Source organism: Nicotiana attenuata, unplaced genomic scaffold (assembly GCF_001879085.1).
Source record: "Nicotiana attenuata strain UT unplaced genomic scaffold, NIATTr2, whole genome shotgun sequence".
Taxonomy (NCBI): Eukaryota; Viridiplantae; Streptophyta; class Magnoliopsida; order Solanales; family Solanaceae; genus Nicotiana; species Nicotiana attenuata.
The window spans coordinates 16,535-33,068 of record NW_017673986.1 but is presented as its reverse complement, the minus strand read 5'-3'; positions in this window follow the sequence as shown (position 1 = coordinate 33,068).

The following is a 16,534-nucleotide window of genomic DNA, read 5'->3' as shown; positions in this document are numbered from 1 at the left end:
ATTTCGAGCCAATGCTCCTAGGAATCAAATGATCATATCATCGTTCACATTTTATTCACACTATATAGAAATCCTCCAATAGGTACGGAAATTTCAACCAAGTCATGGTAATCACATTATGCGGACTCACGGTCATACTGGACACCAATGTATAGATACTCGTCACCATGCCTACACATCGTACTCGATCATTTAGCAATTAGCAAACAAGACTCAACTCCTATTCCTTCAAGCTAGGGTTAAACCAAACATTTACCCAAAGCCTTGAAATCCACTTAATCCTCAACTTTCGCTTTACCCCGCGGTTCCACCTCCAATTCGCTCGAATCTAATCACAAATTGCTCAATTATTTAAATAAACACTATATGAATCAATTTGAATGCATAAAAATGAATTTTCTAAGTTTTTTCCCAAAAATTCAAAAATTGCCCCCGGGCCCATGTGGTCAAAACCCGAGGTTCGAACCAAAACCCGGTTACCCATTCCCCCACGAACTCAAATATGTAATTTGTTTGAAATCGGACCTCCAATCGAGGTCCAAATCCCAAATTTTTAGAAAACCTAGGTTCTACCCAAAAACCCCAATTTCACCCATGAAAATCCTTGATTTTAAGTGGAAAACATGTTAAATGATGTTAAAGATTGAAAGAATTGAGTAAAAATCGACTTACAAATGATTTGGGATGAAGATTGTTCTTGAAAAATCGCCTATGGTGTTTGGGTTTTGAAAGAATGGCGAAAAGTGATGAAAATTCGACTAAGTATAAAAGTTGCTGGGCCTCAGATATGGGAATTGCGAACTGGGGTTCGCAATTGCGAACCCCGACCTGCTAACTTGGGAATTGCGAAGTAAAGTTCGCATTTGCGAACACTGGACAACAATGAAGGCATCGCATTTGCGACAATGTTATCGCATTTGCGAAATGACTGCCTTCGCATTTGCGAGACAATATGTCGCATTTGCGACTGGCTCAACTTCGCATTTGCGAACAAGATGGTCGCATTTGCGACCCAACTACAGGATCTCCCACCTCACATTTGCGATCATAGGCTCGCATTTGCGAGATCTTCTTCGCAAATGCGAAGATACCAGAACTGAAATGCCAGATTTTCTCAAAGGTTCAAAATGCAGTCACGGCCTATTCAAAACTCACCCGAACCCTCGGGGCTTCAAACCAAACATACACACAACCTCAAAAATATCCTACGGACTTATCCGTGCGATCAAATCACCAAAATAACATCATATACATCGAATCAAGCCTCAAAACTCATGTTTTTCTTTGAAATTTTCATAAAACATCAAATTTCCATTTCAAGTCCGAAACACGTCAAACGACGTCCGTTTTCAACCAAATTTTACAGAAAGTGCTTAAACCATATATAAGACTAGTACCGCGCGTCGGAACCAAAATACGAGCCCGATACCACAATCTTTTAATCAAGTTTCATTTCCAATTTCCTTAATAATTTCAGAAAAACAATTTCATAGAAGAAATCATTTCTCGGGCTCTAGACCTCGGAATTCGACTCCGGGCATATGCCCGAGTCCCATATTTTCCTACGGACCCTCCGGGACCGTCAAATCACGGGTCTTGGTCCGTTTACCAAAAATGTTGACCGAAGTCAAATATATTCATTTTAATATCAAAATTTAGCATTTTTCACACAGAATTCATATTTAAGCTTTCCGGCTACGCGTCTGGACTGTGCACGCAAATCGAAGAAACCCTAAATGAGGTTTCGAGGCCTCGGAAGCACGGAATGGATAAGAAAATAGGTGATGACCCCTTTGGGTCGTCACAGTGCTACTCTTGACTTCATGAATATTTATAAGACCAACCCTTTAAGTCTTATTCGAAGCGGCACCACTTCACATTCATATAGGTGGAATTTAGACTTTATGTCCCTATTACTCAAACATTTGCTAATTCCATTAACAATTAATTCAGCCTCTTCAAAGTAACAGTTTGCACTTTCGAGTTTGTCATTGTACCCTTGTTATTACAGGCACTTAACAGCTCTGTAGCTTCTCATATAACAGTAAGCAATACATTAGAATTAAGGATCCTAAGAGAATATCAGTGCTTAAACAACACAAATAACTTGTTATTACCCTTTGAACTTATATTTTACAGTGTATACTAACTCAAAGTTGGGTTCCCATCACTTGTGTTTTAATTTAAGAGTTTTAGCCCCATTCCTTCACAAGTATGTTTTACAACTTCTTTTGGCAATGCCTTAGTAAGTGGATCAGCCAAATTTTTATTTGATCTCACATATATTATAGTTATAGTTCCATTGGTAATTAACTCTCTTATATAAGCATGTCTTAGGCTTATATGCCTTGATTTCCCATTATACATTTTATTATGAGCTACGCACATTGTAGTCTCACTATCACAGAATATAAAAATGGCTGACATAGGTTGTGGCCACAACTTAATGTCTAGTAACATGTTCTTCAGCCATTCTGCTTCTTTTCCAGCTGCTACTAATGCAATAAATTCAGATTCCGTTGTAGAATGGGAAATGCAAGTTTGTTTCTTGGATGCCCAACTAATGGAACCACCTCCCAAAGTGAACATCCAACCTGAAGTAGCGTTGCTATCATTAACATTCGTAATCCAACTTGCATCAGAATATCCTTCCAATACGGTTGGAAAAGCACTATAGCAAATACCCAAGTGCTTTGTTCTTTTCAAATACCCAAGTACTCCTATTATCGCTTTCCAATGATCATTACTTGGATTACAAGTAAACCTTGAAAGTTTACAAACTGCAAATGCTATATCAGGTCTAGTGCAATGCATTGCATACATCATACTGCCTATCGCACTTGCATACTCTATTTGAGCCACAGTTCTTCCCAAATTTTTTGTTACTTTGACACTTGTCATACGGAGTGTTAGACTCTTTTATGACCAAATGATTAAACTTGCAAAGTATCTTATCAATGTAATGGGCATGTGATAAAGTCACTTTATTATCTGCGGTTCTTTTAACCTTGATACCTAAGATAGTATCAACGTCATTTAAGTCTTTCATCTTAAAAACAGAAGTTAAATACTTCTTAGTTTCAGAAATTCCAAGCATATTCGTACCAAATATCAACATGTCATCAACATATAGACAAATGATAACTCCATATTCTTTTACAAATTTGGTGTGAATACATTTGTAAGCATGATTATGTACGAATCCATTAGACAGTATTTGTCATGATCCTAAACCTTGACCCGGTCGAGATGGCGCCTCTCATGAAGACAAGGCTAGCCGACACAAACTCCAAGTTCAATTAATAGATATAATGATTCATAGTCAAGTCGTTAATAATGATAAATACCAAAATAAAGCAAAATATATCAACTGCGGAAACAAAACACAGCCCGACATCGGGTTGTCACAAGTCATGAGCATCTACTGGGGTCTAAATACAACTGACAAAGTCTTAAATGTACTAAGTACCGACTAATAAATAAAGAGGGAGAAAAGCAGTGATGCGAACGCCGGCAGCTACCTTGCTAAACTCCGATGATTCTGCCTCCGATCAGCCGATACCCGCTACCGGGTTCAGTAATACCTGAATCTGCACACAAGGTGCAGGGAGTAAAGTGAGTACTCCGACTCAGTGAGTAATAATCATAACTAATGACTGAGTGATAAGAAATCACGAAAAGTGCATCAACATGCTGTATAGAAGTAGTACAAAACCATTAAGAAAGCAATGAAGCTGTGAAATCTCTTAAAGCATCTTAGCTCAGTTTAAACTTCTTTAAAGAAAATGACTTTTTCAACAGTTATGCAAATGCATGCAAAGCAATTAGTGTAGATAGGCACAGAAAATCCACCCCTCGGGCACAAATACACAATTAAACAGGTAAATGACAGGCAAATAAGAAAGATAAGCACATAAGGTTCTCCCCTCGGGCACAATGTCAACAAATCCGCCCCTTGGGCAATATCTCAGAACAACTCCAGCCCCTCGGGCAATCACATAGAACAATAATAGCCCCTCGGGCAATCACATAGAACAATACCAGCCCCTCGGGCTATATCTCACATCACAATGGGTACCCGCGTTCACTGGGGGTGTGCAGACTCTTGGAGGGGCCCCTTACGGCCCAAACGCAAAATCAAGCAATCTCGTGGCGTCATCACTAGGCTCTCGGCCTTATATAAATCAAGCCACCTCGTGGCGTACATATCTCAGGCCCTCGGCCTCAAATCAATATCAGTGTTTACTTACAACAAAGGCCCTCGACCTTACTCAGTCAAAAATCCTCACAAGCCCCTCGGGCAATAGTAAAATAGTGCTTCTCAGCCCAAACATCATTTAAAAATATTATTTAAGTATTAAAACTGAGTAAACATGGCTGAGTATAAAAACAGTGGAAAATAACATGACTGAGTTCAAGTATAAAGTCAAAACAGTGAGGAAGTGTCACGACCCAAAAATCCCTCCGAAGGAGTCGTGATGGCACCTAGTCTCTAAACTAGGTAAGCCTAACATAAACTGAAATAACATTGATATTTACTAACTTTAAATTAAATTACTCTAAAATAATTACAATTCCCAAAACTGGTGGTACAAGTCACATGCCTTTCTAAGAGTAGTTATACAAAATAAATACATCACTGCTCCGAAACAAAAGAACAAATAAAAATAAGTACAAATGAAGGTGACTCCGAGGCCTGCGAACGCTGTAGCAGGTTTACCTTAAGTCTCCACCGCAACGACCTGCACAACTACTATCGACAAAATACCTGGATCTGTACACAAAATATACAGAAGTGTAGTATGAGCACACCACAGCGGTGCCTAGTAAGTATCAAGACTAACCTCGGTGGAGTAGTGACGAGGAACAGTCAAGGCACCTACTGGTCAAATAAACTGAACAGGATATAACGATAAACTACCGAGATACGATAACAAGGTAATATTAGCAGCAGGGAGAAACTCAAACCACAAATAGTAGAAACAATAAAGGGAAACACGGATGGAAACGAAGATAACCAAGTAAATTAACACCAACATAGCTGGGACACAGACAGGTAAAATGTACTCAAATAAGAAAGGCGATGTCAACTCAATAAATCACATCATTTCTGATGCACAATTTCAGCCATCTCAAATTCGATGTCTCATATCGTAACCTCACTTACCAACCCTTGGCACACCCGGCACCTCGTACCCATATATTTCTATCTCACTTTGTGCATCCGTTCTCATGTTACTCAGTACATAGAGTCCATAACCAATGCAACTAAGATGTTCAAGGAGTCTCATTTACATACCATAAAGTAGAGTACATTTTCTAAACCAACTAGGAACTCAACAAGAAAAGATGAAGTCATTATTAGAAATCATTTGAATAAAGAAGGTACCATTTTCAATTAAAATACAACTTCGAATGTTTTATTACCTTTAACATGGGATTTTATAAATTAACTTAGTAGAAATCCATTTTTAAGTAAAATACAACCTCAAACGGTTTTAAGGAAATTTAATTGAAAAACTAATTGAGTTAAAAATGTAACAATTATTGAAATTTGAATATATATATATATATATATATATATATATATATATATATATATATATATATATATATATATATATATATATATAAAGTACGGCGAGGTATTGTAAACACTATGGATTCCAACACAAAGGATCACAACAGTAAAGGAATCAAAACAGTTAAAACACTGGAATTGATAACAACAAAAACAACGGGGACAAATAATCACAGAAGGAGTACAACTCAACGCAAAGATAACAACCGGGGATCTCCCAGGATACCGTCCTGTAGTCCATATTATAGATATCCAGTGGATCTCCCTGGTGTCGTCCCTTAGTCCAACTCATAGTGCGCGGGGATCTCCCGGAATATCGATTCATAGTCCCAAATGTAAATACCAGTACTGGGGGAATCTACCGGGTGCAGTCCCGTAGTTCCAATATAAAAGTGCAGGGGGGATCTCCCGGAATACCGATCCGTAGTCCCAAAGTAAACATACAGGGGGATCTCCCGGGATACCGTTCCGTAGTCCCAAAGTAAACATGCAGGGGGATCTCCCGGGATACCGTCCCGTAGTCCCAAAGTAAACATGCAGCAGCAACACGAAGAATACTCAAAACAATCCAACAACCCAATCACAATGAATTCCACCACCAAGAGTATGAATACAGGGCAACAAGCGGATAACGAAAAAACCAAGAAGCGCAATAACCATAACAAACAACAAGGCATAACAGGCACGTGATAACTACATCGGCAACCACAACAATTTGGACACATAACATATATACACGGGGTCATAGAGGAATTCATAATTTAGAGATAACAACGATAAGAAGAACAATCGCTTCAATTAAGGCGAATAAGGCCAAGTAACAGTAAGAGTTAGAGGGAAGCTAACAACATCGTATGGAGCATATAGAGGTAAATTAAGCAATTAGCAAACTCAATCATAACGGAATACTTCCCACATAATGAACATAAGGACCTAAGAATCTTAAGGGAAAATTTCCCACAAATAAGTCCGAGCACACACTCGTCACCTCGCGTGCACGAACTACAAATAGCATAGAAAACTCAAATCCTAAGGGGAAGTACCCCACACAAGGTTAGGCAAGATACTTACCTCAGTCCGGCCAATTCAATACTCAATTTAGCTTTTCCTATACCAATTCATCAATTCTCGGCTCAATCTAGCCAAAAACGACTTGAATACATCTAACAATGCAAGAGAAAATAATTCCAATTAAGAAAACTATGATTCTTATACAATTTGCAAAAAGTCAACAAAAGTCAACTCCCCGGGCCCGTACCTCGGAACTCGGCAAAATTTACAAAAAATACCCATTCCGATACGAGTTCACCCATACAAAAATTATCCAATTCAGATACCATTTGGTCCTTCAAATCACCATTTTACATTTTTGAAAGATTTCACAAATTTTCTTCCCAAATTCCATCCCAAATCACGAATTAAATGATGAATTCAATGATAAATTCATGTACTCTAGCCAAATCCGAGTTAGAATCACTTACCCCGATGAATTTCTTGAAAAACCTTCGAAAAATCACCAAAATCCGAGCTCTCTAGGTAAAAATATAAAATAAAACCCTAAACCTCGTATTTATAGTGCACCTCCCGGATTTCCACCACTGCTGACCGCACAAAAACCAGTGCTGTCCGCACAAAAACCAGTGCTATCCGCGGAGGATTTGACTGCAGTAATAAACTTTAGTATTTTGGCCATCGCTTTTCCTACAGATGTCCAAATTGTAATATCTTTACCTTTCTAGAAACTAGACACAAAGGGCTACAACTTTCGTTTTTGAATTATCTCACAATTCCTTGTAGATCCAAAGATATAGGCTCCCGAAGTCAGACCAGTGCACCTGCGAAACATCTTGATGTGTGGCCGCACACCAAATTGTGCAGTCCGCATTGAGGTCCGCGAAATTTTAGTGCGGTACGCACTCTCCTCTGCGGTCCACATATTTTTGGTGCGTCCGCACTCCCAAAAGTGCCAGAACCATCTCAGAGTACCGAAATGTCCGGACTCGCTTAAAATTCACCTCGAAACTCATCTGAGGCCCCCGGAACCTCAACCAAATGTACCCACACATCCCATTACATCATACGAACTTAGCCCCACTTTCAAATCACTTCAAACATCGCAAAGACCATGAATCAGATGCCCAAACGCATGAAAATCACTATGAACTTCAAGAACCTCTAGAATTGCAACCAAGTGTCCGAACCATATCAAATCAACTCCAAACGACACCAAATTTTGCAGGCAAATCCCGACCTCGATTACATAAAAGTCAACTATGGGTCAAACCTCTCCATTTTCCAAACTTCAACTTTTCCAACTTTCACCAAAATGCCTCAAATTACCCTATGGGCCTCCAAACCCAAATCCGAACACACGCCCAAGCCCAAAATCACCATACGAAGCTACTGACATCATCAAAAACTCATTTCGGAGCCGTTTACTCAAAAGTCAAATTCCGGTCAAATTCTCTCTGCTTAAGCTTCCAGGACTATATTCCTTCTTTCCAATTCGACTCTGATTCATCCGAAAACCGAATCCAACCCTGCACACAAGTCGATATACATAATGTGAAGCTGCTCTTGAACTCAAACTGCCGAACCGGATGCAATTGTTCAAAACGACCAATCGGGTCGTTACATCCTCCTCCACTTAAACATACGTTCGTCCTCGAACGTGCCCGGAGTCGTTCCAAAGCCATTGAACCACTGCATGAGCTCCTCATACATACACCCGGGGGTGTTTCCGCATCACCCAACCTATGCAGAACTGGCAATGCGACTTAACTAAAGGTCTCATCTCCTCCTTAGAACAGAACCCAAACCTCATCATCTGAAATTAGTCATAGAACCCAAATTCCACATCATCACACTGATTACACCCGAACAAGACGAATCGAGCCAAAAATTCCAACCCAGGATACTACCACGTGCTAATCCACGCAGCTCAAATAATCAAAGCAATAACCTCTGACCACCATATCTGCTCAAATAACAATCTGGATGCCGGCAATACACTTCACATTAAATACAACCTTATTACGGACTTCCATAACACTGACATGACAAGGAAACATGCGGAAACTCGTCCGATACCATAGTACTATTCTCATGTCTAAGAACCTCATTTCAGTCGATACAAGCAGCACAACTAACAGCTCATCACAGAACCACACAGATTCTCACATTACACAATTCGTACACCAAACCAATAATTACTCAATTATGTAACACAAATAAAGAAAAGCAAAGTAGAAGAATTTTCTAACATGTGTAGCATGTGCAACAACAAAAATATATTGTTCATCAAAATGGGTTCACGGAGGAAAACAGAACACAAAATAAACACAAGGAAAGGGTATCCCACATAACATCCGCTGCGGCGTGTAGCCCGCTCCCAAATACTCATCAAGCCAGTATGCTCGGGCCCAAAGATCATATAAATACTGAGATTTAGCACAACAGAGTGCACAAATAAAACTGTGGGAGCAATGAATAGAAGCAATAAAATATGAGAGAAGCAAGCACATATATAAGGTGCAATGAGCAAATCAACATGACGAGGGCTATCTCACCCGCATCGCCATAAGGCCTGAACAGAATTACAACATGCTTAGGGAATAATCGTACAACCTCACAGCTCACCACAACATAACAAAGCAGCGCATAACATAGGCTAGAGGCACAAATAATGTCCATTCTGCCTGAGAACATAACCAAAATGACAATCTCACAGAAGCACACAAGCCTGACCCAATACAAAACACATATTCTCGCTGATCTTCCAAGTAGCCCTAACAAAATCGTGGTTCTTCTCAATTAGATAAATATGCTTCAAAATATTCACAATAACTTATCGGCATTGTACGCTATTAATTATCCCATTCTCAACATTTCTTCAAAGTTTGCAAACAGGAATTAGTCCATTCATGAGGGCATCTAGCCCCAAACCTCAGGAATACCGAAATTTCCATACCCAACTCAACTACGCAAATCAAATGGCTGATATATCGCTCACCCCCTATTATTCTGCTAAAGCACCCATATAGGATTTCTGGCCGCGTATCAAAACATGAACCCCGAAAGCCTCAAAACCTAGTAATCACCATGCTGCTAGCCACGCACCTGCAAACAAAAAATCATGGTCCCTTTCAAAAATGCACACCCTTCACATATGATAGCCAACAAGGCCAACACTCTATTAATTTCTGATACCTATTCAGGGGAAAGCTACAATGTACCACATATTCCCTATGCCATAGCAGACGGCAGAATCAAGCCGTTGCCCAAACCATCGAGAACTCCCCGAGATCCACCCGCACGTAACTAAGCCATTAGGACTGTATCTCCCCAAATCGACCGAGTCACAGACCGTCAAATGAAAGAGTGCTTCCACAAATGCTAGTAGAGAATTCCCATTCAAAAGGACCAATTACTTCCATTGCCAGGCTGACCCCATCACTAACGAACTGGACCATTTCTTCAGATAGTCGATAAGCAATATCCCCCATCAACGCCCCAATATCATCCCTTGCAAGATCTCAATCTTTAGTTATATACAAATTTCGGGAACCTTCCAATACCACTTATATACATATCTCAGGCCAAAACTGATGTAAATCTGACTTTGCAATATGAACGCCGCTAGTGGACTCCTTTACTTAGCGCGAATCCATAGAAAGCAACATTTGATGATCCGCAAAACTAACTTTTGCAGCTCGCACAACACCAATCACAAGGTACCCCAATACCACCAGCCATCCTCAATCAACATCCACCTCGCAACCTTGCCACAATTGCGACGACTAGTCAACCAATTAAACCTTCACAAGCTCGCACTTATCAACCAGATGTCGGAAACCGTTGCGCCTCCATATGAACAATTGAAAGTCTCTCAATGCCTTTGTATCTTCAGTTTTGGTGACATGTTGAGATAATGCCTGAGCATTCCTGACTCCTTCGTAGCCTGTTTGTAGCATCACGAACCACTGGCGCATAGCTGACACTGAGAGCGTGATTTCATATATGAGTGGATGTAGAGGAACATAAGTTATATACCTCGAGCTGAATCAATACCGCACGATAAGGAATGAAAGAAGTGGAATTTTCTAACAGTTCTGTAGCCTCTCGAAGATAAGTACAGATGTCTCCGTACCGATCCGGAAGACTCTACTAAACCTGCTTGTGACTCGTAGCACCTATGAGCCTAGTGCTCTGATACCATCTTGTCACGACCCAAAAATCCCTCCGAAGGAGTCGTGATGGCATCTAGTCTCTAAACTAGGTAAGCCTAACATAAACTAAAATAACATTGATATAACTAACTTTAAATTAAATTATTCTGAACAAATTACAATTCCCAAAACTGGTGGTACAAGTCACAAGCCTTTCTAAGACTAGTTATACAAAATAAATACATCACTGCTCCGAAACAAAAGGAACAAATAAAAATAAGGACAAATGAAGGTGACTTCGAGGCCTGCGAACGCTGTAGCAGGTTTACCTTGAGTCTCCACCGCAATGACCTGCACAACTACTATCGACCAAATACGTGGATCTGTACACAAAAATGTACAGAAGTGTAGCATGAGCACACCACAGCGGTGCCCGGTAAGTATCAAGATTAACCTCGATGGAGTAGTGACGAGGAACAGTCAAGGAACCTACTGGTCAAATAAACTGAACAGGATATAAGGATAAACTACCGAGATACGATAACAAGGTAATATTAGCAGCAGGGAGAAACTCAAACCACAAACAGTAGAAACAATAAAGGGAAACACGGATGGAAACGAAGATAACCAAGTAAATTAACACCAACATAGCTGGGACACAGACAAGTAAAATGTACTCAAATAAGAAAGGCAATGTCAACTCAATAAATCATATCATTTCTGATGCACAATTCCAGCCATCTCAAATTCGATGTCTCATATCATAACCTCACTTACAAACCCTTGGCACACCCGGCACCTCGTACCCACATAATTCTATCTCACTTTGCGCAACAACGTTCTCATGTTACTCAGTACATAGAGTCCATAACCAATGCAACTAAGATGTTCAAGGAGTCTCATTTACATAACATAAAGTAGAGTACAGTTTCTAAACCAACTAGGAACTCAACAAGAAAAGATGAAGTTATTATTAGAAATCATTTGAATAAAGAAGGTACCATTTTCAATTAAAATACAACGTCGGATAATTTATTACCTTTAACATGGGATTTAATAAATTAACTTAGTAGAAATCCCTATTTAGGTAAAATACAACCTCAAACGGTTTTAAGGAAATTTAATTGAAAAACTAATTGAGTTAAAAATGTAAAAATTATTGAAATTTGAAGTATTAAAATATATATATATATATACGGCGAGGTATTGTAAACACTATGGATTCCAACACAAAGGATCACAACAGTAAAGGAATCTAAACAGTTAAAACGCTGGAATTGATAACAACAAAATCTGTGAGCACGTGATTTTTGCCCTATATGAATTACTCCCATAAATTCAAAACAAAATAATTTCTTCCAGTTTTTGCAATTTTGTGGATTTTCGTAGCATTTTCTGTTAATTGTTTGCATTTTTGTTTGTGCATTGTAATTAATGAAAAATACAAAAAAATATAGGTGCATTTTCATTTAGGATTTAATTTTATATTTTAGGATTAATTAGCAAATTAGTTGTTCTATAAAAATGGGAAAAAATCAAAAAATAGTTTAATTTGCACTCTTTAATTTCAACTTTTATTCTGAGTAGTTCTTCTTTTAATATTGTTTTAATTAATCATGATAATTATCATTTACGCTTAATTAGTGTATTTAGGTTAATTCGATTTAGGAATTAATTTAGGATTTTATTTTAATTTGAAAAGGATTTGATTTTTTTTTTAAAAAAAAAGAAGAAATGAAAAGGAAAATAAGACAAAAGAAGCTTGAATCAGATTTTTGGGTCTAATTCAATTCCAAGCCCAAACCCAAACAGGACCCACCCAGCCCAATTCCAGCCAATAACCTGGTCCTATTCCAGCAATTGACCAAAACGACCCCATACCCCTTCCTTTCGATCTAGCCCGTCGATCTCTGATGATCGGACGGTTCTGGAACTATGAGGCTTTTTATACATAACTGTCCGAAAAACCTAATACTTTGTTCATTCACCCCCAATCTCAGAACTATATCCTCCGCCCTAAGCCACCACCGGCCGCCCGCCGGAAATCGCCCACGGCGGCGGCCGGCGTCCAAATCCTCACAAACTTACACCACTCAAGCACCTCGCCCTCCTCTTCTCAAATCTGAGCCCTGTTTCCCTCAAATCCCACCAGGATTGCTCAAATAACTCGAACCCTAGCTAAGCCGCCCTTAAACTCCACCACCACTCACCGGCGGCGCCTAGCCTAAATACCACCAGATTAACACCTTAAAACCCCCTTTCCTTCCTCATTCCAAATACCCACCTCACATTCCTCGAATCATCTTCCAGTCCCTCGAATCTCAGATCGAAGTTTGAGCCCTAATTCTCAAAGGTCGCAAGTTGGGTCTGTTTAGGGGTTTTTGAGGCGTACTTTGATATTAGTCATGTGTTCCTGACTAGGAACGCATGATTAACATCATAGTTGGCCAAAAATCCACATTCGAAGGATTGAAGCTTCATTCCTTGGGTCATTTAGTCTTCAGCGGGTATTTTCCTTTCCCCTTATTACCTCTTCTTCAGTTTTTTTCTTTCTTTCTCTGTTATCCTACTTCTCCTCCTCGTCTTGAGTCCCTGTTATTTGTTTCAGAATTAGTCTTTCATGCTTAAGTAGTTCTGAAGCTTTTCTTTTCCTTAATTAGTCAAATAGTCTAGTTAATTTGATTAGTTAATAATTTGTTTAGTTAAATGTTTCTAAACAAGAGAAAAAAAAGAGAAAGAAAGAAAAATCGAAGTCATCTCAGTATTTGTGTTTTCCTGTTCTTCCTGGTGATTTTAGAATTTAGTTGGGTAGTTCATTGCTTGGGCTTCAGGTCATTATTGACCCATTTGAAAAAGAGACAGCCCAGTTTAATTTGGGGGCTTAGGCCATTGGGTCCCTTGACCCATTCTGGTTTAGAAGAGTAATAACAGGGTGCTGGGAGGATAGTCTAGGTATTTTGGGTAGGGAATCTTTCTCTAACTGATTGAGAACATGCTAGCAATAGGATAAGGGAGGGGTCAGTATGTAAATAAGTCAGAAATGGAAGCTTCTAGGGAGGGGTTCTAGGATATTTCAGGTCTTTTGATGGGTAAACTTGGGGAGGAAGTTAGAAATTGGGGGGTTGCTTAGGCTAAAAATAAAACTCAAGAGGGACTAAGGGTGCAAAGTTAATTCAGCAGGGCTGCCCTATGGTTGAGCCTATATAAGATACTATTCTTGCCTTTCAAGGCAAGGAGGAGAGAGTAAAAAAGAATATCCCAAAAATCAGGCGGCTAATTAAGAGATCTACTGTTCCATTGAAAGAGATCACTGAAATTCTTGAAATCTTCATTCTAATAGAGTTCTAGGATAGCTAAGGGTAGAAATAAGTTGAGTTTTGGTGGCTACTCAAGGATTTGGGTTCAGATTTTAGTTGCACTCTGATTTTGAGCTTTGGGTGTTGCTACTGTGGATTTAAATTTGGTGCAAAGTGGTTTTTTCTCGAATATTTCTGGTCTGATCCTGTTGCTGAAACGTTGCTCTAGCTACTGCTCGATTGCTGATCACCTTTTCTGCCTTGTTTTAATTTCCAGGTATTCCCTGATTCTCTAGGATATGAAGTACAAATATGGACGCTGTAATCACCTGAAGTTTTCATGAATGCATAGCTATCTCTTTTAAATGTTCAATGTCAATTATTGGCTTGGGATTTCTGAAGTCAGTAGTGTGGTGTAATGCTATTTGAATTAGTTGGTCCATTTTAATATAGTAGTAATATTTCAGAGATTCACACTATTTTATGTTTTGCCTTGTATTTTGTTGAGAATATGAGGTTTATTAGCTTGTTGATGTGTAATTAAATTCTGAACATTTGAGACATTTTGCATACATGGACTGTTTGGGTTATGCCACACCTCTTTGCTTTACAATTACTTAGCTATAATGGGGTATGAGTCAACTGTCTGTGTGTAATGTTTAAAGGCTTAAAAGTTCAGTAAATCGTTTGGCATGAATTAGTGAGAAATTGAAGGTATCAGCGTGCATGTGAAGATTAGTGAAAAGAACATATAAATTCTGTTTGTTTGTATTATGTGTACATGAGATCAAGTATTTACAAATATAAGTCTGAATGCTTTACTAGTTAAGTTGGCACTAAGTGATGGTTGCATAAATCTGTGTATTTGGGTGGTAAAATCAATGTCCAACAAATTGGATTCAATGCATAATGTGAGTCGTTTCCCATAGAGTTTTTTACATGCTTGATCCCTTTTTAACTATTATTTATAAAAATAGCACCATTTATTGTTTATTCCATAAAGAGCACTTTTTTTTTCATTAATGACACATTATAAAAATTAAGCTCAACATCTAATAAGTTAACTCACTCACTAATCACGGGAAGTACTTTTTTTTTTTTGTCCATCTTCATTTTCCCTTTACAGCATTCATCTTCTTCACTCCATATTTTGAAAAGCTGCTGCATATCTCAATGCCACCTAAATCAAGATGTATTGATTTATAAATCTTTTATACTCTGTATATCAGGTATCACTTTAATTCAAAATGTATATTTATGTATATATTTTTTGTATATTTATTTGTGAAGTGCTATCTTATTTTAAGCGGTATTTTTAATGTATATTATATTTTATATGTCAAGTGTCATTATATATATATATATATATATTTTTGTATATTTATATATTTTTTTAATTAAATTTAAGATATATATTTTTATGTATATTTCACATGTCTAAGTGTCATCTTAATTGAAGATGTATTTTTTATGTATTTGTTTTGTATATTTTATATGTGTTAATTCAAAGTATATTTTTATATATATGTATTGTATATATTAACGTATATTATTATCGAAATAAGAGCTTTATATTAAGAAAGGAAGAAAGAAGTAAGAGAAAAACTTAAGAAAGATAACTAAAAATAAAATGAATGGAACAAATTTAAAAAATATATTGGCTTCGGTAGAAAACAAAACTAAGAAGATGAAGAAAAAGAAGGAAAGCTAATAAATAAAGAGAGAGAAAAAGACATGATTTTGTACAAATAATTATTAACTTTCCATTCAAATTTCTTATGTTTAGGGATTAATAGTTAATATTTCTATTTTAATGGAACTGTGTGCTACAAATATAAATATTTTCCTGCCATATCTGTAATATTGAATTTAATGCTAAAAATTTGTAATATTTCTTTTAAACTGTGACAGTTATGTAAAGTCCCCTTTCCCATATCTAAGTGATGAATAGCATAATGCGCTTATATATTTGGAGTACCGTCGGTTTGCTTATGCTGGGGACTCGATCTCGAGTCCTTTGCTTTCAGCCCCATGTTCATTAATACTTGGGCCTTTTGGGCCCAAACGGTGCAATTATACTGGAACGAAGGTGTGCCCACCGCCTTGAAGCACTCGTTCGTTTGTTGTAGTTTGTCTTTAAATAGAAATTTCAGCAGACTATTGGGCCTATCACCAGGCCTGGGTGCCTTTGAATATGCAATAGTTTAATTTTAGGTAGAAATAGCCCTAATCCCTTTAAGTCTCTTATTAATTGGTTTCTTTTTTTTTTTATAAAAAAAAACAGACAAATTTGAGGTGTGCCATATTTAGCAAATATAGTTATGGCCCTCATGAATTAGTGTAGAAATGCTTTAATTAAAATAAATCGAGGTGCGCCGTGCCAAATAAAATGACAATTGCGTGGCCCTCATTAATCATTTCTTTACTAGTATTTAGAATTCGGGACGTGCCATTTAGCAAATTTCCATGGCCTCCCGCAAAGTTAATAA